The sequence below is a fragment of the Neoarius graeffei genome, chromosome 7 (assembly GCF_027579695.1).
Source record: "Neoarius graeffei isolate fNeoGra1 chromosome 7, fNeoGra1.pri, whole genome shotgun sequence".
NCBI classification, from domain to species: Eukaryota; Metazoa; Chordata; class Actinopteri; order Siluriformes; family Ariidae; genus Neoarius; species Neoarius graeffei.
In genome coordinates, this window is record NC_083575.1 from 67,749,033 (window position 1) to 67,774,910 (window position 25,878).

Consider the following 25,878-nt stretch of genomic DNA (forward strand, 5'->3'; position numbering starts at 1 on the left):
AAAAACATCCACTAGGTAAGTAGGATTGACTTTGGGTTCAGTTTTTATATACGGGCTGTTTCACAATCATGGTTGTCTTTTTGAATAACACCAACTAACTCCTGCAACTAGGTCCAGTATGTATGCTGGAGTAATCTTATGTTGCAGGGACACACCAGCCCTACCTAAAGCAGTAATGTCTCTTATAAGTTCTTATAAATATGTCTGTAAGAGTCAAATGCGGCTCAGTTTTGACTTTGTGGTCATTTAATTTAATTCTACTTTAATTATTCCACTTAGATTTTACTGGTTAAGTTCAAAATTGCATTTTTAACACTAGCTAGGTTTTACTTTGGGACGTATACTTTCATTCACAACGGAAAGTTATTTCAGTGGAAGTTACATTTTTTTGTAAAATAAGTGCCTCTGACAGCATCCTTCGTCCATCAAAAATGTCCTCTCTGGAAATCATTCACTATATGATGAGATTGCAAATGATTTTTTAAGAAAATATTTGTCTCTTTTGGAGCAGAATACTTTGTTGTTGCTTCGTAAAAACAGTATTTGAAATGGACACATTTGCAGCAGAGCTTCACATGTGGTTGAAATGTGAGTCTGTCAAAAAGTGTCCTCTCCAGAAAACCACAAGGATCGTAAACACTTCAGTTGTTATTACAGTTACCATCATGAACAAACACTGCTGCACAGTACCTGAAAATCTGTACTGAAAATCACACACATTTCAACAGTTGTTCACTTTATATACCTCACTCTTGTGGACTATAAAAGTGGGTCAATTTCCGAAATGCATTATTTGCCGTCTTCTCACCACAATTAACATGTCCAGTATAGGACCTGTAGCTCTGAAATTCTTTGCAGTTAATTTCCATCTCAAAAGGTCATTTTTGGCAGCAGAGAAACAAGAATTTTGAGGTTTCATTTCTGGACTATTGTGGACCAAAAAAGTATACCTTGATTGTGAAACTGCTCATACCTTATATTTACATAACGGAAGTGTTTAAATGGATAGTTTAGCCCATAATGAGATTGACTGACAGTTTTGGTTTTCTCCTTACTCTCGATGTTAATCAGGTAATACTTGTTTAGCGTGAGAAGTTTGCATCTTCAGTTTTGAAGCTATGAAGATATTTGGAGCTAATACGTATTGTACGCTTATAGCTGACAGTTAATATTGTGCGAACTGGATGTCTAAGGCTACATCCACACGACAATGGCAACGAGATTTTTTTTTTTTTAAATATCGCGTCCACATGGGCAACGGATCAGTAAAATTTCAGGTTCATATGGCAACGCAACGCTTGCTGAAAACGATGCAATACACATGCCACACCTCTACGTGCGCTGTAAGACGGTCCCATCGGAGACACCAGAACAATAGAAGAAGTACACGCATGCGCATAAACCCTTTCTTCTATAGCATTAGCCACATAAAGTTTTGATTATTAATCAGTAGCGTAAAACGAAAGACGCGGACAGAGGAATGAATGGGGGTAGATGGAGAGAGAGAGGAACGAATGGGGGTAGATGGAGAGAGAGAGAGAGGATTGAATGGGGGTAGATGGAAGCCGGTACGCCAACATTCTGATATCCTCCAGAATTCTTTAATGGTCCAGAATAAATTGAATGCTACACGTTGATGGATTACTTTGTTCTTCTACGCCCTTTTTGAGGAATGTATTGTTGGACTTAAATCAACATCTGAAGAGGTGAGATCGCTCCTTTTTTTTTTTCCTATTTTTGCTGGCGGGATTGTTTTTGGAAAGCGCACGGGCGGTGCGCGGTTTGGTACTGCTTCCGCAGTGTTTGGACTAAAGACTCTGCCCTAAGGGCTATTCTCTCTCTCTCTCTCTCTCTCTCTCTCTCTCTCTCTCTCACTTTGCACCATTACACAATAAATATTCACAGTGAAAATATTTTGTAAGCGCAGTTCATGAACCAAGTTTATAGGATTTGTTGACAACTCGCATCGAGTTCGTTACACTTCTACCCGGCGTGAAGCACTGACAGTCATGTGGTTGTGACGTCATCGTAAACAAATCTGTTCTACTCATCCAGACGACTTCGCAACGGCTCCGTTGCCAGATTTTTCCACTCTGGAACCCGTTCTCAAAAGATTTCGTTTTGGGGCACCCAAAACGCCGGTGCCGTGTAGATGCCAGGCCAAAAAGATAAACAATTTTATCAGATTCACCTGAATCCGTTGCTGTGTGGACAGGGCCTAAATCATCACACACTTGCTATAAACATCATTCCTTGGCTCTGTAATAGCCTTTATAAATGAATACCTGAAGTTTGGATATTAGTGCTAAAGAACACAAGAGCTCGAAAGTATTGTTCACTTGACTGAGATTAAAATGCGTTAAAAAGCTAAACGCTTTGGTATGTGGCTCGATGGCGAATTATTTAACTCAAACTCGTATTCTGAATTAAGTGTTAAATATTAGAATGTATATGAAAACAGCTGGTAAATGTATAGCGTAAGAGTTGACGAGACATCAGAACTTTCATTTGTTGGATATTATTTAGCTCCGTTCATTAAATAGTGTATGAATTGATTAGGGAATAATCCATTTGAGATTTTGTCCTTGAACAGGTAGAATAATTTCCATGCTATAATATCACTACAACTTTCTAGTCTACTAAAATCCTGAGAATGATGGAACTGCAGTCTTATCCATTGTCTATTTTGGAACACATAATCTAGGAATATGTTGTGGACATAAACCATGATGTTGTTGATTTTATCATAACCACAAATATGAACATGAAGAAAAGCAGTTTTTGGCACAAACTAAGTGGAAATAAATTAAAATGTCGTCTCCTCCAGGCTCGTCTCTCTTCCTCTTTTCTGCTGCCATCTCACAGTGTAAAGTAAAAGTGAGCTCTGGTATGCATGCTAAACTAGGGCATGGATTGTTATGTAAAAATCAGAGATGAATACATTAACATACTGATGGTCAGTACTTGTGGCCTTGTGTGTTAAGTTCTACTTTCAGGCCCGGGAGAGTTTCGGGATGGGGTGGGAGGGTTACATAAAGACATTTTAGTCTATTTTTTCCATTTTAGGCTTTATTGCATTATTTAGGTTGCAGCATTACTGAATTCTTGAATCTGATCGGTCAGAAGGTGTTAATTAATTTTCTAGGACAGTATTTCTGGCTGCAAGGCAAATCACAGGTTTATATTAATATCCTCATTCTAATGTGTTCTCATTTTACAGTAATGTTTCTATAGTAAAGTTTCCAATTCACAGGGGCTGGTATGAGGAACGCACTACAATCTCATCTCACCTCATCTCATCATCTCTAGCCGCTTTATCCTGTTCTACAGGGTCGCAGGCAAGCTGGAGCCTATCCCAGCTGACTACAGGCGAAAGGCGGGGTACACCCTGGACAAGTCGCCAGGTCATCACAGGGCTGACACATAGACACAGACAACCATTCACACTCACATTCACACCTATGGTCAATTTAGAGTCACCAGTTAACCTAACCTGCATGTCTTTGGACTGTGGGGGAAACCGGAGCACCCGGAGGAAACCCACGCGGACACGGGGAGAACATGCAAACTCCGCACAGAAAGGACCTCGCCGGCCACGGGGCTCGAACCCGGACCTTCTTGCTGTGAGGCGACAGCGCTAACCACTACACCACCGTGCTGCCGCACTATAATCGAAGTCTATTAATAAACAAATTAAAAAAGTGTTGCTATTCAACAAAACAGTGAATGATTTAAAGCTTTATATAAGATGTTTAACATTGATGGAAGGAGTCTCCAGTCTCAGCACTGTAACAGTTGAGGTAAAGCTCATCTCATCTCATTATCTCTAGCCGCTTTATCCTGTTCTACAGGGTCGCAGGCAAGCTGGAGCCTATCCCAGCTGACTACAGGCGAAAGGCGGGGTACACCCTGGACAAGTCGCCAGGTCATCACAGGGCTGACACATAGACACAGACAACCATTCACACTCACATTCACACCTATGGTCAATTTAGAGTCACCAGTTAACCTAACCTGCATGTCTTTGGATTGTGGGGGAAACCGGAGCACCCGGAGGAAACCCATGCGGACAATATGCAAACTCCGCACAGAAAGGCCCTCGCCGGCCACGGGGCTCGAACCCGGACCTTCTTGCTGTGAGGCGACAGTGCTAACCACTACACCACCGTGCCGCCGCACTATAATCGAAGTCTATTAATAAACAAATTTAAAAAGTGTTGCTATTCAACAAAACAGTGAATGATTTAAAGCTTTATATAAGATGTTTAACATTGATGGAAGGAGTCTCCAGTCTCAGCACTGTAACAGTTGAGGTAAAGTTGTTCATTTAAATGTTCTGGTGAAGAATCTTGGGGTTTATTGGTAATAAGCAGCAATTTTTTTCTTATTAACTTAAAATTAAGTGAATGACTTCACAATGTAAGTAACAAATGTCTCGTCTCGTCTCGTCTTCTTCCGCTTATCCAGGACCGGGTCGCGGAGGCAGCAGTCTAAGCATGGAAGCCCAAACTTCCCTTTCCCCAGACACCTCGGCCAGCTCCTCGGGAAGAACACCGAGGCGTTCCCAGGCCAGCCGAGAGACATAGTCCCTCCAGCATGTCCTGGGTCTTCCCCGGGGCCTCCTCCCGGGGGGACATGCCTGGAACACCTCCCCAGGGAGGCGTCCAGGGGGCATCCGAAAAAGATGCCCGAGCCACCTCAGCTGGTTCCTCTCGATGTGGAGGAGCAGCGGCTCTACTCCGAGCTCCTCCCGAGTGACTGTGCTTCTCACCCTATCTCTAAGGGAGCGCCCAGCCACCCTGCGAAGGAAACTCATTTCAGCCGCTTGTATCCGCGATCTTGTTCTTTCTGTCATTACCTAAAGCTCATGACCATAGGTGAGAGTCGGAACGTAGATCGACCGGTAAATTGAGAGCTTCGCCTTTTGGCTCAGCTCCTTCTTCACCACGACGGACCGGTAAAGCGACCGCATCACTGCGGAGGCTGCACCGATCCGCCTGTCGATCTCACGCTCCATCCTTCCCTCACTCGTGAACAAGATCCCGAGATACTTAAACTCCTCCACTTGAGGCAGGACTTCTCCACCAACCTGGAGAGGGCAAGCCACCCTTTTCCGGTCGAGAACCATGGCCTCGGACTTGGAGGTGCTGATTCTCATCCCAGCCGCTTCACACTCGACTGCAAACTGCCCCAGTGCATGCTGAAGGTTCTGGTTTGAAGAAGCCAACAGGACAACATCATCCGCAAAAAGCAGAGATGAAATCCTGTGGTTCCCAAACAGGATTCCTTCCGGCCCCTGGCTGCGCCTAGAAATTCTGTCCATAAAAATTATGAACAGAACCGGTGACAAAGGGCAGCCCTGACGGAGTCCAACATGCACTGGGAACAGGTCTGACTTACTGCCGGCAATGCGAACCAGACTCCTGCTCCGTTCGTACAGGGACCGGACAGCCCTTAGCAAAGAGCCCCGAACCCCATACTCCCGAAGCACCCCCCACAGAATACCACGGGGGACACGGTCGAATGCCTTCTCCAGATCCACAAAGCACATGTGGACTGGTTGGGCAAACTCCCATGAACCCTCGAGCACCCTATGAAGGGTATAGAGCTGGTCCAGTGTTCCGCGACACTGTAACAAATGTAAGGAACTCATTTCATGGATGTCATTAATGTAACTTTAAATGGATAAAATAGTATGTGGTGTGATTCTTTAACAAATAAAAATTGTATTTGTTGGCAAATTGATCTGGTACAGTGTCTTGCAAAAGGTGTTTGTTCTGTTTTGTTGCATTACAAGCTGGAATTAAAAAGTTTTTTTTGGGGGGGGGAGTTAGTACCATTTGATTTACACAACATGCCTACAACTTTAAAGGTACAAATATTTTTTTATTGTGACACAAACAATAATTAAGATGAAAAAACAGATCTGGAGTGTGCATAGGTATTCAGCCCCCCAAGTCAATACTTTTGTCAAGCCACCTTTTGCTGCAATTACAGCTACAAGTCTCTTGGGGTATGTCTCTACTAGCTTAGCACATCTAGCCACTGGGATTTTTGCCCATTCCTCAAGGAAAAACTGCTCCAACTCCTTCAAGTTAGATGGGTTGTGTTGGTATACAGCAATCTTCAAGTTATGCCACAGATTCTCAGTTGGACTGAGGTCTGGACTTTGATTAGACCATTCCAAGACATTTAAATGTTTCCCTTTCAACCACTCCACTGTTGCTTTAGCAGTATGTTTAAGGTCATTATCCTGCAAGACTGTGAACCTTCGTCCCAGTCTCAAACCTTTGGCCGACTCAAACAGATTTTCCACCAGAATTGCCCTGTATTTAGTGCCATCCATCTTTCCTTCAATCCTGACCAGCTTTCCTGGTCAGCTTTCCCTGCAGATGAAAAGTATCCCCACAGCATGATGCTTCCACCACCATGCTTCACTGTAGGAATGGTATTCTCAGGGTGATAGGAAGTGTTGGGTTTGCGCCACACATGGCCTTTCCCATGATGGCAAAAAAGTTAAATTTTAGGCTCATCTGACCAGAGAATCTTCTTCCATGTGTTTGGGGAGTCTGCCACATGCTGTTGAGCAAACTCCAAATGTGTTTTCTTTCTTTTTTTTTTCTTTAAGCAATGCCTTTTTTCTGGCCATGTTTCCATAAAGCCCCGCTCTGTGGAGTGTACAGCTTAAAGTGGTCCTATGGACAGATACTCCTATCTCCACTGTGGATCTTTGCAGCTCCTTCAGTGTTATCTTTGGTGTCTTTGTTGCATCTCTGATTAATGCCCTCCTTGGATCCGGGTGGATCTTAATCAAATAATTATGTGGCTTATGAAGTGAATTGGTTGGACGAGCTCTTATTTAAGGGTTTTGTACGAAAGGGGGTGAATACCTATGCACACTCCAGATTTCTGTTTTTTCATCTTCATTACTGTTTGTATCATAAAAATTTGCGCCTTTAAAGCTGTAGGCGTGTTGTGTAAATCAAATGGTGCTAACTCTCCAAAAATCCATTTTAATTCCAGCTTGTAATGCAACAAAACAGGACAAACACCAAGGGGGATGAATACTTTTGCAAGACACTGTATAACAGGAATAAAACACTTTGGGATGTACTATTATAGGAAAATAATAAATCTCAGCATCACACCATCCTGTAGTTGATTATTTTCCCATAACAGTATGCCCCCTCATGTTTTATTCCTTACATATAATATATTGGGCATTTTAGCCATATCCATCATTTAAATTATGTAATTAGTGCATCTGTATACTGGCTCTCCAGAGCATGACAAATTTTTTTTTTTTTTTTGGGGGGGAGCCAATCAAAGTCACATTAAACTTCTTAAGAAAGCAGAACTGGACAGAGCATTTCTGTGATCTTGGGGATGACGATGTCTGCTGTGGTCATGTTGATGGATTTTCCACATTTCAACATAATAATGGATGAAGTAACTAAATAAAATGTTCGAGAGCTTTTCTGTAAACAGCAGGTTCTCCCAGGCGTATGTAGAAAAGTGGATCAGATTATTTAACACTTTTGGCACCATTCACTAGGATATTGTTCTACAGCTCAGCTTTCCACTTTGGCTTGGATTTCAGAAAATCTAGTAAGACGTGTCGAGATCAGCGTGTGTATCACTTTGAACACATAATCTCACTAATCGTCTTAATGCTACACTGCCTGTTTGTGAAACTGGGCCTTGGTGTGTTCGTTTTCATCTCTTCGCTGTTTTGAGCATAATAAGGTGAAAGCACTATCAGTTTATTGTAGATAATGTGGCTAAGAGTGAGAAAAATCCATTTTTTATTTTCGATGTGGCTCAGCCTACAGCGCTTCTGCCTCTAGCCTGTCTCTTAGTGATGAACTCCACACTGTCTCCGTGCTGACGTCTGGTTATTTCCTCACGCAGCAGCATTAAGTATGTGTGAGCTGTTGGATAATCAAGCAAAACAGCTGAAATGTGACATCATAAATAAGAGTGTGCGTGTGTGTGTTTGAGAATCTGAGAACAGTCCCAAAAACCTTGGTCCTTGTAGCCTTTTGATGGAGCCAGTTTCACCCAGTGAAACCTTGTGTTTCTCTGCGTGTGTGTTTTTTCCAAGTTAGATAATTACATAACCGAACAGCCGCTTTGATTTTCCCTTCATGTTCATTCAGCTTGAGTACTCAAACATATTTTACTGATTCTGATACTCACCAATAATAAAAACAAATAATTCCACACACAAATAAACATTTACAGCTACAAATTAGGGCTATCCCAAAACATTTTTTTTAAACATTGATTTTGCAAACTATGAAATATTTTCTCCAACTTACCAGGAATTACATATAAACCATATACTCCATCAGTCCTTCTCTGTTAGACTTCTTTTTTTTACATAAAAATGCTTTGGGCGGCACGGTGGTGTAGTGGTTAGCGCTGTCGCCTCACAGCAAGAAGGTCCGGGTTCGTGGCCAGCGAGGGCCTTTCTGTGCGGAGTTTGCATGTTCTCCCCGTGTCCGCGTGGGTTTCCTCCGGGTGCTCCGGTTTCCCCCACAGTCCAAAGACATGCAGGTTAGGTTAACTGGTGACTCTAAATTGACCGTAGGTGTGAATGTGAGTGTGAATGGTTGTCTGTGTCTATGTGTCAGCCCTGTGATGACCTGGCGACTTGTCCAGGGTGTACCCCACCTTTCGCCCGTAGTCAGCTGGGATAGGCTCCAGCTTGCCTGCGACCCTGTAGAACAGGATAAAGTGGCTAGAGATAATGAGATGAGATGAGAAAAATGCTTTGCTTTCAGTTATTATTTTAATAAAATAAGGATATGTCCTGCTAGGAAGATCTAGTTCCCTCCATTGGTACCCTTTGTGAAAATGAGCAAGAATTGGTATATAAAAAGAATAACACATGCAGTAAGTGATGTTTTGAGCTCAAAAATACAGGAACATTTGTGTAGTTTTAACCAAAGTTAAAACTCATTCAAAGTTTAAACATGTAGTGTAGTCTACAAAATGCTAGTTTCAAAATGATCAGCATGTGATAGCCATGGTCTGATTTGTGCAGATGAATAACCATCTGTCTCTTTTGTGTTGAAGGTTTTTTGTTTTTTTAAATGTTAATGGATAAGGGGTTTTATATGTGTGCATCTTCATATTTCTGCCCCAACGAAACAGGGCATTGTTAAAGGCCATGACAGACTCTGTGGGACCTGAGAGCAGATGGAAAATACGGTAGTATAGATTTTCCAAAAATGGCAATTTGTTTGCATTTATTTAAAATATTCCTTAGGGGTGTCAATAATTTTGGCACATTTTTGAGAGAAATTTCTGTTATTTAAAAAGAAAAAAGTAGTTCTAGTTAGAATGATTTTTGGTTTGAACAAAGGTGAATTGTTTTGGAAAGTTGGAATCATCATATCTAATGTTTACTTGATAAAAATAAGTTTTGTCAAAGGCTCATTGATTTGTATGGGGCATGAAGGCTAGCCCATATGGTCCAGTCCCACAGAAGAGCTACTGCAGCACAAATTGCTTAAAAAGTTAGTGCTGGCTAAAACAGAAAGATGTCACTATTAACTTTTTCAGCAGTTTGTGCTACAGTAGCTCTTCTGTGGGATTGGACCATATGGGCTAGCCTTCGTGCCCAGTGCGAATCAATGAGCCTTCAACACCCATGATCCTGTTGCCGGTTCCCTGTCCTTCCTTGAACCACTTTTGGTAGGTACTAACAGGGATGAGAATTTTCCGCCGATCGGCGGATTTCCAACTTTTTCAGACCAAAATGATCGTTTTTGAGCGTGCGCGCGCAACATTAAGGTCTGCATCACACATCTTAGAATGTGCGCGCGCGAGGGAGACTGTGTGCTTGTTCATGTAGCGCATGCCAGACAAAGAGCATCTTGATTGGGTTACTCAGCAAAATAAGCCAATCAGCTTTCAGTGTGGGCGGGCTTTTATCTCTTTTCTCGAGGACCGGAGTTTTCAGCTGAGTCAGCGCAGCCTACAGGATCGGCATGGCAGAGAGAGCACGCGCGCGCCCCAAAAAACCAAAGCACAAAACCCACTTCAGCTCAGATTACACAAAAGAATCTCCCTGTCTAATAATAATCTCCCTGTCTAATAATAATCTCCGTGTCTAATAAGAATCTCCGTGTCTAATAATAATCTCCCTGTCTAATAATATCCTTGTCTAATAATAATCTCCCTGTCTAATAATAATCTCCCTGTCTAATAATAATCTCCCTGTCTAATAATATCCTTGTCTAATAATAATCTCCCTGTCTAATAATAATCTCCCTGTCTAATAATAATCTCCGTGTCTAATAATAATCTCCCTGTCTAATAATATTCTTGTCTAATAATAATCTCCCTGTCTAATAATAATCTCCCTGTCTAATAATATCCCTGTCTAATAATAATATCCCTGTCTAATAATCTCCCTGTCTAATAATAATCTCCGTGTCTAATAAGAATCTCCGTGTCTAATAATAATCTCCCTGTCTAATAATATCCTTGTCTAATAATAATCTCCCTGTCTAATAATAATCTCCCTGTCTAATAATAATCTCCCTGTCTAATAATATCCTTGTCTAATAATAATCTCCCTGTCTAATAATAATCTCCCTGTCTAATAATAATCTCCGTGTCTAATAATAATCTCCCTGTCTAATAATATTCTTGTCTAATAATAATCTCCCTGTCTAATAATAATCTCCCTGTCTAATAATATCCCTGTCTAATAATAATATCCCTGTCTAATAATCTCCCTGTCTAATAATAATCTCCGTCTAATAATAATTTCCCTGTCTAATAATCTCCCTGTCTAATAATCTCCCTGTCTAATAATAATCTCCCTGTCTAATAATCTCCCTGTCTAATAATAATCTCCCTGTCTAATAATCTCCCTGTCTAATAATAATCTCCCTGTCTAATAATCTCCCTGTCTAATAATCTCCCTGTCTAATAATAATCTCCGTCTAATAATAAAGAAAATAAATAAAAATAGCCAAAAATCATTAGCCCCTGGAACCCCTGGGCCCCGCCCCCCTGGGCCATGGGCCCCGCCCCCCTGGGCCATGGGCCCCGCCCCCCTAGGCCATGGGCCCCGCCTCCCTGGGCCATGGGCCCCGCCCTGGTTTTTTCAGACTTTTTAAATATTTTTCATTCTCATCCCTGTACTAACCACTGCATATCGGGAACGCCCCACAAGATGTGCTGATTTGGAGATGCTCAAACCCAGTCATCTAGCCATCACAATTTGCTGCTTGTCAAAGTCACTCAGATCCTTACGCTTACTCATTTTTCTTGCTTCCAACACATCAACTTCAAGAACTGATTGTTGTTTTTCTGCCTTATATGTCCCACCCTTTGACAGGTGCCATTATAATGAGATAATCAATGTACTTCACTTCACCTGTCAGTGGTTTTAATGTTATGGCTGATCGGTATATAGTAGCATGCCTTCATAATTGCTCCTGCAGTAGATCCTGAGGTCAAATGAGAGTTCACATTTCTAATTGATGTAGAACCTGAAGACTACTCAAACTCAGAAGACTGCAGCCTCAAGACTGTGGCATGTTTCTCTACAGCAGTTTAATCATCAAATATGCGAATGTGCAGATGCAAGAAAGCACAGCACTGCTCCTTCCATCGTTTGAAATTGTTAGCATTCTTCATTGTCTGATTCTAATGGAGGCCTGTAGAGAATGTGATTTAACCTTCAGTGAATCTCCAGATTTATTTTGAGCTACAGTTTCTGAAGAGCCTCCATTATATCAGAATCCAGTGTCCTGTTTAAGTTTTTCTATGACTTCATCATACACTTTAGTGAATTTTTATAAAATTGTTTAAGGATCTTTGTGTTTTTAATTCACAAGTACCGTGCATGTCCATTTCAGCAGCCTAACACAATGCAATTTTGCATTTAACAAAACATTTTATCTATTGGCACTGAAGCTGAAATATTTTTTTATGTGTGAAAATTTGACAATCTTTGGACATTACATTACAGGCATTTAACATATGCTCTTATCCAGAGTGACATACAACATACCCAGAGCAGCCTGGGGAGCAGTTAGGGGTTAAGTGCCTTGCTCAAGGGCACTTCAGCCATTTCTGCTGGTCCAGGGAATCAAACCAGTGACATTTTGGGTCCAAAAGTGCTTCTCTAACCATTAGGCCATAGCTTGGACAGTGGTGTAGGCCAGTCTAAAGTGGGTATACTGACTAGTCCCCTTGCCCACTGCTCAACTAATCAAGTCCTGTTCAATATCACATACCTGACATTACGTAGTTAGCTAGGGAATGTCCTCTAGCTAGTCAACTATACAGGGTAATGTTCTACAGTTCAGAAATTTCATCAAGTTAATTATTAATGGAACGCAAGAAACCCTGTAGCATCGTCTGTGAACAGGCAAATTAACAGATGATGCTACAGGTTTTATTGAGCTACATTAATACATGATATATTCGTGGTCTATGGGTTTTTACCTAAAACAAATTGCATGTCTGTTCTACAAACATTTCTCTGATATCTGTAGAAACCAACCGAATGAAACCAATCAAAACTTTTCAGCAAGGATTGTACGAAACAGACTAAACAATTTGTGTTGCAAACATTTTTTAAAGTCTTGCTGGCATGTAAATGATAAATAAATGTCAGTATGTGTACAAACACAATAGTAGAAGCCAGTATGTGCTGCAGCCTATTAAAAAGCGAGTATATGGTGTATACATGACTATAGCTTCAACGACGCCAATTTATTGTCAACACACTAATGAGCATTGCGAAAGAAGTCACATTGTGAAGAAAAGCACCAACCTAGAGCATATTTAAGAGTTATTCCACAGAATTGAGTCATACTTGAGCTGATATCCGACGAGGCAGATAGCACCAAGTTGGCTATAAATCATGTACGGCAAGATTGAATGGAATAACTGTTTCATTCTATCCACATTCACTAGATTTTGAGAAACAAAATGTCTGACAAGATCATTTCCACTTAGAATGTAAACAAACCGGTGAAATGACAGTAGCAATTTGTGAAAAATGCTATAATATTTATTGAAAAAAAAAAAAAAAAAAAAAAAAAAAAAAATATATATATATATATATATATATATATATATATATATATATATATATACATACAGTTAGGTCCATATATATTTGGACACTGACACAAATTTTGTTTTTTTTACCTGTTTACTGAAACATTCAAGTTATAGATATATAATGTACATGGTCATAAAGTCCAGACTTTCAGCTTTCATTTGAGGGTATCCAAATTAAAATTGGATGAATGGTTTAGGAGTTTCAGCTCCTTAACATGTGCCACCCTGTTTTTAAAGGGACCAAAAGTAATTGGACAATTGACTCAAAGGCTATTTCATGGGCAGGTGTGGGCAATTCCTTCGTTATGTCATTCTCAAGTAAGCAGATAAAAGGCCTGGAGTTGATTTGAGGTGTGGTGCTTGCATTTGGAAGATTTTGCTGTGAAGAAAACATGCGGTCAAAGGAGCTCTCCATGCAGGTGAAACAAGCCATCCTTAAGCTGCGAAAACAGAAAAAACCCATCCGAGAAATTGCTACAATATTAGGAGTGGCAAAATCTACAGTTTGGTACATCCTTAGAAAGAAAGAAAGCACTGGTGAACTCATCAATGCAAAAAGACCTGGATGCCCACAGAAGACAGTGGTGGATGATCGCAGAATAATTTCCATGGTTAAGAGAAACCCCTTCACAACAGCCAACCAAGTGAACAACACTCTCCAGGAGGTAGGCGTATCAATATCCAAATCTACCATTAAGAGAAGACTGCATGAAAGTAAATACAGAGGGTTCATTGCACGGTGCAAGCCACTCATAAGCCTCAAGAATAAAAAGGCTAGATTGGACTTTGCTAAAAAACATCTAAAAAAAGCCAGCACAGTTCTGGAAGAACATTCTTTGGACAGATGAAACCAAGATCTACCTCTACCAGAATGATGGAAAGAAAAAAGTATGGCGAAGGTGTGGTACAGCTCATGATCCAAAGCATACCACATCATCTGTAAAACACGGCGGAGGCAGTGTGATGGCTTGGGCATGCATGGCTGCCAGTGGCACTGGGTCACTAGTGTTTATTGATGTGACACAGGACAGAAGCAGCCGGATGAATTCTGAGGTATTCAGAGACATACTGTGTGCTCAAATGCAGCCAAATGCAGCCAAACTGATTGGTCGGCGTTTCATAATACAGATGGACAATGACCCAAAACATAAAGCCAAAACAACCCAGGAGTTTATTAAAGCAAAGTGGAGGAATATTCTTGAATGGTCAAGTCAGTCACCTGATCTCAACCCAATTGAGCATGCATTTCACTTGTTAAAGACTAAACTTCAGACAGAAAGGCCCACAAACATACAGCAACTGAAAACCGCTGCAGTAAAGGCCTGGCAGAGCATTAAAAAGGAGGAAACACAGCGTCTGGTGATGTCCATGAGTTCAAGACTTCAGGCAGTCATTGCCAGCAAAGGGTTTTCAACCAAGTATTAGAAATGAACATTTTATTTACAATTATTTAATTTGTCCAATTACTTTTGAGCCCCTGAAATGAAGGGATTGTGTTTAAAAAATGCTTTAGTTCCTCACATTTGTATGCAATCATTTTGTTCAACCCACTGAATTAAAGCTGAAAGTCTGAACTTCAACTGCATCTGAATTGTTTTGTTCAAAATTCATTGTGGTAATGTACAGAACCAAAATTAGAAAAATGTTGTCTCTGTCCAAATATTTATGGACCTAACTGTGTATATATATATATATATATATATATATATATATATATATATATATATATATATACACACACACACACACACACACACACACACACACACACACACACGTTATTTACCAGCTAGGAGGTCTGTATGGTGAAATACTGTGACCGAGGTCTTGAAAGTACTGACCGAGGCCCTCTTGGCCGAGGTCAGTATTCAAGGCTGAGGTCACGGTATTTCACCATACGGACCAACCTTAAGCTGTTAAATAATATATTTATTTTTTTCTTTACCAAATTCTAACAGAAAACGAGAGCGCCCGAAAGGGAAAACCGAGCCAAGGTGAGCTGCCATTTTGAATCCTCATTCACGGCTGTCATGCAAATGGCTTCCTCCTCGGTATACAAGTGCACTTCCATGGCAGGAAAAAAACTACATTTTGCCGCCTATGTAGTCCCCTATTTATACAAAATTGAATCATTCAGGATTCAGCCATGTTTTTGCTTGGCGTTAGCAACAGTTAGTGAAGCCAAGTCAAGTTTATTTGTAGCGCTTTTAACAATAAACATTGTCGCAAAGCAGCTTTACAGAATTTGAATGACTTAAAACATGAGCTAATTTTATCCCTAATCTATCCCCAATGAGCACGCCTGTGGCGACGGTGGCAAGGAAAAACTCCCTCAGACAACATGAGAAAGAAACCTCAAGAGGAACCAGACTCAAAAGGGAACCCATCCCCATCCGGGCAACAACAGACAACATTAACAGTCCTAACATAAAGTCAGCTTCGTTGATGCTATAAACCCCCCACTGACGGAAACCTGAGCGCAAAACTGTTCACAACAACTGCAGTCCTAAAGTCAGCAAGTCAACTGCTGTCCCCAGCCACAAAAGCACCACTGCAAGAGTCCAAAGCGTCCTCCAGGTGTGACCCCCAACTGTCCACATGGGGCCGCCCTCCACAGGAGCGATGCGATGAGACTCCAACCAGACACAGGGCACCAGGATGGATCAGACAGGTCCGAGGAGCAGAAGAGGTCAGCATCTCGATCCCAGGACCGACATGTAACTCAGAGGGACAGATTGGGGGGAGAAGAGAGAGAAAACACAGGTTGTCAGGTATGCCCAATGTCACCTGAATAAGTAGGAAAAGTATGCATATTGCACTGAGTACAAGCAGGGACTCCGGCAACTAACTATGATAGCATAACTAAAAGGGGAGAGCCAGAAGGTAACAGGCATGAGGGCGCCCCGGGACATAAAGCAGCAGCCACTACACCGTCAACAAACTCGAGTGAGCAAGCGAGTGGGGGACTGACAGCATCCATACATCCCAGTTTACCAAAACACTCTATGTCTGAGGACCCTCCAGATCTACACCTTTACCTCATAAACACCATTAACACAAGGCTTGACTAAACAGATATGTTTTCAGCCTAAACTTAAATGCTGAGACTATGTCTGATTCCCGAACACTACTTTGGAAGGCTGTTCCATAACTGTGGGGCTTTGTAAGAAAAGGCTCTGCCCCCTGATGTAGCCTTCACTATACGAGGTACCAGCAGATAGCCTGCACCTTTTGGTCTAAGTAGGTATGGCGGGTCATAGAGGACCAGAAGTTCACTCAGGTACTGTGGTGTGAGACCACTCAGTGCTTTAAAGGTCAATAGTAGTATTTTATAATCAATACGAAATTTGATTGGGAGCCAATGCAGTGTGGATAAGACAGGGGTGATGGGGTCATATTTTCTAGTTCTAGTAAGGACTCTTGCTGCTGCATTTTGAACTAACTGGAGCTTGTTTATGCACTTATTGGAACATCCAGACAGTAAGGCATTACAGTAATCCAACCTGGAGGTAATGAAAGCATGAACTAGTTTTTCCGTGTCATGTAGTAACATTAAATTTCTTATCTTAGCAGTATTTCTGAGATGAAAGAAAGCTATCCGGGTAATGTTATCAATGTGAGTTTCGAATGAAAGACTGGGGTCAATAATCACTCCAAGGTCTTTTAGTGCTGCACGTGAAGAAACAGAAAGGCCATCCAGAGTTACTGTGTAATCAGAAAACTTACTTCTAGCTGCATGTGGTCCTAGTGCAAGTACTTCAGTCTTGTCAGAGTTAAGCAGAAGGAAATTAATAAGCATCCAGTGTCTAATGTCCTTCACACATTCCTCAATTCTATTAAGCTGGTGTCCCTCATCAGGTTTTGCAGAAACATACAACTGTGTGTCATCAGCATAACAGTGGAAACAGTTAGAGGTTTTTAGCTTTCTCCTGCAATGTTTTCTTTTATTTCTTCTTCCTCAGGGTAGTAAAACTTGCTTTCGCTGTGAAGACTGTCGTTATCGCTATCCATGATGTAAAATTAATGCTATTCTCCTGAGAAATGTGAAAATAAATGTTGACAAAATTTGCTGCTATGTTTGTTGTTGTTGTGAACGAGCGAGTCGCCAGAGGTCCGTATCCGGGGTCTGTAACCGGGGTCCGTATCGTAGGATACGGACCCGCTTGCCAGCCAATCAGAGCGCAGGATTTGATGGAAACCGGACCATGAAAAAAATTAAAAAAAGATATGTTCTTATCATCAAATACAGTGGTGCTTGAAAGTTTGTGAACCCTTTAGAATTTTCTATATTTCTGCATAAATATGACCTCAAACATCATCAGATTTTCACACAAGTCCTAAAAGTAGATAAAGAGAACCCAGTTAAACAAATGAGACAAAAATATCATACTTGGTCATTTATTTATTGAGGAAAGTGATCCAATATTACATATCTGTGAGTGGCAAAAGTATGTGAACCTCTAGGATTAGCAGTTAATTTGAAGGTGAAATTAGAGTCAGGTGTTTTCAATCAATGGGATGACAATCAGGTGTGAGTGGGCACCCTGTTTTACTTAAAGAACAGGGATCTATCAAAGTTTGATCTTCACAACACGTTTGTGGAAGTGTATCATGGCATGAACAAAGGAGATTTCTGAGGACCTCAGAAAAATAGTTGTTGATGCTCATCAGGTTGGAAAAGGTTACAAAACCATCTCTAAAGAGTTTGGACTCCACCAATCCACAGTCAGACACATTGTGTACAAATGGAGGAAATTCAAGACCATTGTTATTCTCCCCAGGAGCGGTCGACCAACAAAGATCACTCCAAGAGCAAGGCGTGTAATAGTCGGTGAGGTCACAAAGGACCCCAGGGTAATTTCTAAGCAACTGAAGGCCTCTCTCACATTGGTTAATGTTAATGTTCATGAGTCCACCATCAGGAGAACACTGAACAACAATGGTGTGCATGGCAGGGTTGCAAGAAGAAAGCCACTGCTCTCCAAAAAGAACATTGCTGCTCATCTGCCATTTGCTAAAGATCACGTGGACAAGCCAGAAGGCTATTGGAAAAATGTTTTGTGGATGGATGAGACCAAAATAGAACTTTTTGGTTTAAATGAGAAGCGTTATGTTTGGAGAAAGGAAAACACTGCATTCCAGCACAAGAACCTTATCCCATCTGTGAAACATGGTGGTGGTAGTATTATGGTTTGGGCCTGTTTTGCTGCATCTGGGCCAGGACGGCTTGCCATCATTGATGGAACAATGAATTCTGAATTATACCAGCGAATTCTAAAGGAAAATGTCAGGACATCTGTCCATGAACTGAATCTCAAGAGAAGGTGGGTCATGTAGCAAGACAACAACCCTAAGCGCATAAGTCATTCTACCAAAGAATGGTTAAAGAAGAATAAAGTTAATGTTCTGGAATGGCCAAGTCAACGTCCTAACCTTAATCCAATGGAAATGTTGTGGAAGGACCTGAAGCGAGCAGTTCATGTGAGTAAACCCACCACCATCCCGGAGTTGAAGCTGTTCTGTACGGAGGAATGGGCTAAAATTTCTCCAAGCCGGTGTGCAGGACTGATCAACAGTTACCGGAAACGTTTAGTTGCAGTTATTGCTGCACAAGGGGGTCACACCAGATACTGAAAGCAAAGGTTCACATACTTTTGCCACTCACAGATATGTAATATCGGATCATTTTCCTCAATAAATAAATGACCAAGTATAATATTTTTGTCTCATTTGCTTAACTGGGTTCTATTTATCTACTTTTAAGACTTGTGTGAAAATCTGATGATGTTTTAGGTCATATTTTTGCAGAAATATAGAAAATTCTAAAGGGTTCACAAACTTTCAAGCACCACTGTACTTTCATTCCATATTTTGTGGCTTTTTTTGGTATTTTTGGGGGGTTTTGTTTTTGAGTAGAGTTTTTATTTCATCCTCGGTTGGTTCAGCAACACGCTATGCCATTTTCTTCTTCTTCTTTAGGTTTTTTTTGGTAGTTGCCAAACCAACTTAAAGGTGCATTACCGCCACTGACTGGGCTGGAGTGTGGAACAGGCAATATTGGGGAGAAAAAAACCCTATATTCTTTCAGCTATTCGTGTTTCTTTTAAATACTTGATAACAAAGTGATGTATCTGATGATGCGCTCTGCCATTTTGTTTTTCTCTACTCATGGTATATGAGCTGATAGTCTAGTAGTAGAGTAGCCAATCAGAGTGTGCGATTGCCCATATCCAGTGAATGTGGATAGAATAATTATATTTATCCCAAATCTCCCAGGACAGGAATCTTTTCACTTCGAGTTACATTGATTTATTTGGCAGATACTTTTTCCCTCAAAAATAAAGCAGATATAATGGAAGCATCTCTCACTTGGGTCAGTGGTCATGCCTTTGCCCTACTGGCCACCTGAGGAAGCTGATGGCGTATGGTGGGAGTTACAGCTGAGCTACTCTCCATATGCACTCTCACCCCCTTTAGGCCTCTTTTTGGTGTCACTGTTACTCTCCGGTCACATAACAGGTCAGCTGTTTAGTAATTATTAGGACGGTGGTTGATGTTAAAGCCATAAGTTTATGATGAACTGCTTTGTTCATTTTTTTTTTCATGTTTGCATGGGAACGAGAAACTGCATCTATATAACTGCTTTTCACAAGCTGATATTTTTTGGCTTATTATCTTCAAGTACAAGAAAAGAGAGCGGCTGATAACAGGAACTTGTTTCATGGACGCTCCACAACATTAAATATAATTATAAATGCTTCTCGCGTCAATAATTTATTAAAAAAAATTAATTGTTGGTAAATTTCTGTGGTATAAGAGAAATAAAAAAAATGCTGTTGTTGGAAAATAACTTCAAGGTGGTAAAGGTCTCCACTTTGCATTGCGGTGCATTACGCCACACCCTTGTTGATTATTTTCCTTTAACAACATGCCTCATTATGTTTTATTCCTTACATATGATAGAACTCAGGACTGTACATGTACATATTTTCAAGGAGAAAGAAATCTCAACACAGAAATACAAAGAATTAGTTCAAATAACATTGGAACAGTCCGTACAGTTGAACTGAATAAAAGCACACTGAGAACAACTTGCAGCACAGGTGTCACTTCCTGTTCTGCCCAATTACCTCTTATTTACTCTGGCCATGGTGGAGAGAAAGATTAAAATTCTCATTCTCTTTAGTGGTGCTACCGATGATGCTTGATGACATGACAGACAGAAAGCCTAATTAGTGTAGGAGCACTGATTTAACCATGTCTAATTAAAATTGTGCAGGCTGAAAAGAAGCTTTGCTTTTATAATGCCTGGATGTGACGTCATGCAGTGAGATTACGTGGTGACTTCAGAAATATGTTATGGTAGGTGTGAGTGTTTATAGTTTGTGAATAGTATCACCTGCACTTGCACTAATGCTAGTTTGATTGTGAAGACTGAATCACCTGTGGAATGAAAAGCAGATATTACTTTATCTAATGGTGTTTTTCATTATTAATCTCACAACATACACAAACTGACAGTTGTTGTTCTTTGTAATAATGAACCACCTGTAATTCCCAACACACTGAATGTATTGTTGGGTTGCACTTGTTTTTGGAGTTTTGTCCCGAGGGTATGCAAACTTTTTTAAGGCCCGGTCCCACAATACGGATAACTATAGCTGTAACTACTGTATAACGATAACTATAAATAAATCGGTCACCTGGAGTTTATGTGGTTGGTGGTCACACCAGACCGATAACGATGCCTATAGCCCAGGCCTGGGTTTATCAGTATCAGTGAGATTGCTTCTGGAGCGATTTTGCCAGGCCTGGACCTGATCCAATAAAACATCTGACCAGTCAGGTAATTGTTTACATGTGCATATTTTGTCAACCACTGGAGTGTGTGCATGGGTTGTTCTGAAGTCCAAGCTGTACAGTATGGCCCGGAATAATGTGCTACTACTTGGAAAAAACTTCCATGACTATTCCTAAGTTGCATGCATTTATTTCCCTGAGTGGCAGGACCAAGCGATATTATACTCGGGATTATAGTTGTGGTGTGACTGCTCCAGACTGGAACTAAATTCAGGCATAGGTATAGTAGCTGTAGTTATCAGTACAGTTATCGGTGTTGTGGGACCGGGCCCTTACACTTGACTGTGCACTATCGTACTTCAGCTTAGGGGTTCTTAATCACATGAGTGTCATTTTTTTGGTGTGTGTTTGTTATGGTATATAAAACATACCCATGATGTCAAGGTGAGATGCGTTGAACAGTTGTCTAAACTTTATATAAATATATCTGCATAACTGTTTAACTGCCTTTTATGCTCTATCTAGCAGTTGTGTTTTTTTTTTTTTGTCCTCACTAATTGTTAGGTATGTATCTGAAATCACTTCCTGTCTTTCATACGGTGTACTTTTCCACTGTTATTAAAGGAAATCAAATAATAAGCTATTAATAATCTTGTGAGCACAGGCCGTTCTTGACATGATATGATCGTTCATAAGATGATGTCATGCATCAGCCTGTTGGACTGCTGCCATCATTTTTGGACATGTACATTTTTAAAAAATAATTTATACTTTTATACAGTGTTGTTAAATGGGAGAAGCTGGGATATGAATGTCCCTGATACTTTGGTCAATATATTCATGTATAGCCAGTGTGATGGTGTAGCGTAGTGTCTAACACTGCATTTATTGTGGCGTGTCAGGATTTGCATCAGGGCAGTAGGGAAGGACTCACCATGTGGGCCTGTCTCTTTAAAGTTGACAAGGTGGGAGGGGCTTCCTGAGGAAACAGGTGTGTGTTGATAGGGATGATGTCATTGTTTCTGGATCACCTGGAAAATCTTGCATGCAGATTGCCAGCTGGCAAAACACACACACATAAGACAGCTGCTCGGCACTGATCACCTGTCAACCTGCTGTGAGTATAGTAACGTTACCTAATTTCTTCGGGACTTAAAAATAAAGATTTTATTTATAGTTGGAATTTCAAATACGGGATCTATAGCTGCGTGTTTTCACTTTCCTGAGATATAACCTTACCAATATTAACTCGGCTGTACTTTACATCGTTCGGATGAAAATGCTTCAATGTGCAGTTTATATAGCTTATAATACTTTTAAGGTGAAATACTGTCTCATTGTGCAGCAGTGTAAGATATATGGCAGACTTTCACCTGAATTGGCTTCATTGTGAATTATATTACTAAGCACTTGCTGTCATTGCTGCTTTTATGTGGATGTAAGGCTGCAGTGTGTTACCTCCTCACTCTTCACTCCGCAGGCCGTTTTCATCATTTACTGCAGCGTAGCTTGTTTATAATAATGCTTCCCTTGAGCCAAGTTTAATGAAAGTAACTCGGAGGTAAATCTCCACATAAACCATGCTTACATTTTTGAAAACCCTTCAGCTGGATAGGTTTTAGGAACAGGAAGAAAACTACCTGTTCCCTACTGAGCTTTATAACAAGAAGGCCTGTTCGTGTGTGATTTATAACTTTAACCAGCATATGGGTGTGTACACGGAGTTCTATTGCGTCTCTGTTGTCATGGAGTTGTACAGGATGTGTGTGTGTTTAGGTTTAATGGCATGATGGTGAGTAAAACCCAAAGCCTGACGCTCAGGGGGAGGTGACATTCAGAGGCAGTGATGTCATGTAGGAAGTAACTCGAGTATAGAACAGGTATATAGGTCTCTCTCTCACACACACACACACACACACACACACACACACACACACACTCGTTTAAAGAACCAGGATGTGGATGTTGTGATTACTTAGTCATGATCATTATCATCCAAGTGGCTCAAATGCCTATTTGTTCTGTGCGCTATAAAACCCCCAAGGTATATTCTAAACTTTTTGTGGTTAGCTAATGACTAGTATATTTGGAAGTGCTGCTTTCCTCTTCTGCATGTATTTGGTTGCAGTGAATTGGACCGTGTGCAGTACAGACCTGGGGATTTTGTGAATGTGAATAAAATGAACTATGATTTCCTTTTAGGAAGTGTTTAAGCGTTCATCATCCCTTGTGCTACAATGGCCCAGAAGTGAAAAGCACACTGGCAAATCAAAAATGTGACAGCAGATCAGAAAACGCACACAAAATTAAAGAATCGCAAAGACAAAACAGAAAGGAGAGGTCATCCTGAAGATCACTTGTTGCTGATTACACATGGTGTATTACTATCCTCAGGAAAGTAAAAGAATCAGACTTTTCGAGTCTTTTATATAGTTAGTTTTCCACTTGAATACGCTTGACATTTAACAATTATTCACTGAAGGCAAAGTGAATATCGGTGAATAATAACTGAGACGAAGTTGAGGTTATTATTTAAATAATATTGGCTGGCGTTGAGTAGATATATTCTGTTCAGCTAGCATGATGATACTAAATGAGTCGAAGACAAGTCTAGCTAAATGGAATATATCTGATATACCACCAAAAAAAAGCCAGCCAATATTATCATTATTATACATACACACATTCTCTTCCAGTTTTTCAATGTCCGTTGGTATGTTTTTCTCTTGTAAATATGCGTGAAGAATATCTAATGAAGTTTTGGTAGCCTTTCAGGTGTTCAACGCGTTTTTCTCTTTTCCGGTGAATAAAGAAATGCGTCTGCGCATGCGCAACAGAAAACTTTCTCCTTGAGTATTCACATCAGCTCTGACATGTGACATGTTGTCTTGACAACATGCATTATCGTAAACCATATTCAACGCTCATTCTTCAGTGGGTAGAGTGACGTAATACATGTAGGATAAACGATATGATCACAATATTACATGCTATCAAACCAAATGAATGAAGCCCAGTAGAAGGGAATAGAATACATGTTTTTATTCCATCGGAAAAGTGTCCTGTTTGTATAATAATCACCGATATTCACTGACCCTGAGGCGGATAATTATTTTAGTATAAATACACGGGTGATTTTATTTAAAAAAATGTAAATTGTATTTAAAAAATCACTTATTTGAAGCCTCAGAAGTGGGATGCAAATGTAATGCGTGACTAAGTGACTTGTGTCACTTATCTATGCCGACTCACATAAAGTACTTTATATCGCTCAAAAAATCCCCGTGCAGGGATTGGCCAAGGATGGCTCACATGCCATAAAATAGTTCCCCCATTGATTAAACAATGTATCTTGTGACATCAAAAATAAAATAAAAAAAAGGGATATGGAGTGAGTTAGGGCGGCACGGTGGTGTAGTGGTTAGCGCTGTCGCCTCACAGCAAGAAGGTCCTGGGTTCGAGCCCCGGGGCCGGCGAGGGCCTTTCTGTGCGGAGTTTGCATGTTCTCCCCGTGTCCGCGTGGGTTTCCTCCGGGTGCTCCGGTTTCCCCCACAGTCCAAAGACATGCAGGTTAGGTTAACTGGTGACTCTAAATTGACCGTAGGTGTGAATGTGAGTGTGAATGGTTGTCTGTGTCTATGTGTCAGCCCTGTGATGACCTGGCGACTTGTCCAGGGTGTACCCCGCCTTTCGCCCATAGTCAGCTGGGATAGGCTCCAGCTTGCCTGCGACCCTGTAGAAGGATAAAGCGGCTAGAGATAATGAGATGAGATGAGATGGAGTGAGTTAGTCATGGTATATCCTGGATATATCATGAACTGACGTCACAATTTCAAACTACATGGCTGATTTGAGTCATAACTGTGGCTTTACGAGCATTTCTGTGTGTAGATCTATGTATTACGATCATGCCTAGCGGGGCAGGTGATAGCATGGTTTAAAATAAATAAAAAACAATAGCATGGTACACTGCACATGTGCAGGTCGAAGGTCGCTCTGACGTAAACAGACTATTTTCTTCAGGGCTGTGCCTCTCACAAAATAGTACTATACCAGTGACCTCAGATCTCAGAATCCATAATTTCAACTGAAGCCTCTCAGTGCATGGGATATTAGATTTATTGTTTTGAAATGGATAAAATAAATCACAATTCCAGCTTACCTTTGAATAGTTTTAGACCAAACTTCGTAGCATTTTTAGTGCTTTTCAGAACAGAATTTTCTAAGTTGTAATTCTTCCTCACTTATGGTGACAAAGCGATTGGCCTCCATTTTGCCGAGTCGCTTGAGGTGATTATTGAGAAATAGTCTGAATTTCTCTACCAATCAGAATGCACGATTTCTTATAATCTCCTGCGTATTTATACTAATTATAAGTATGCATAAAGTCATCAGTAGATTTATTTCATCTATATTTCCTCTTGATGTAAATATGCTCCAGCTCTTCATTTTTCATGGTCTCTTGACATAAGCAAGTGTGTAATGTTCAGTAGGACCTATGCCTTCCATTTGGAGTTAATGCTAATGTGGGTGTGGGCGGCACAGTGGTGTCGTGGTTAGCACTGTCGCCTCACAGCAAGAAGGTTCTGGGTTTGAGCCCATCAGCTGATGGGGGCCTTTCTGTGTGGAGTTTGCATGCGCTCCCCGTGTCTGCGTGGGTTTCCTCCGGGTGCTCCGGTTTTCCCCACAGTCCAAAGACTTGCTGAAGTGCCCTTGAGCAAGGCATCTAACCCCCAACTGCTCCCTGGGCACTGCAGTATACAGTGATGCTTGAAAGTTAGTGAACCCTTTTAGAATTTTCTATATTTCTGCATAAATGTGACCTAAAACATCATCAGCTGTTCACACAAGTCCTAAAAATAGATAAAGAGAACCCAGTTAAACAAATGAGACAAAAATATTATACTTGGTCATTTATTGAGGAAAGTGATCCAATATTGCACATCTGTGAGTGGCAAAAGTATGTGAACCTTTGCTTTC

At 40.8% G+C, this 25,878-nt stretch overlaps 1 protein-coding gene across 4 annotated transcripts in view; it reads left to right on the plus strand.

The window, feature by feature from the left end:
- usp54a (ubiquitin specific peptidase 54a) overlaps positions 1 to 25,878 on the plus strand; it is a 176,001-nt gene that overhangs the window by 12,592 nt on the left and 137,531 nt on the right. For 3 of the 4 annotated variants that reach the window (XM_060926287.1, XM_060926290.1, XM_060926291.1), the window contains exon 1: positions 21,931 to 22,015. The exons of the other annotated variant lie outside the window; for it this stretch is intronic. The gene's annotated coding sequence lies outside the window, so the exon portion shown is untranslated. Of the gene's footprint in view, positions 1 to 21,930; positions 22,016 to 25,878 lie in introns of those variants that run through there. 4 annotated transcript variants of the gene reach the window in all.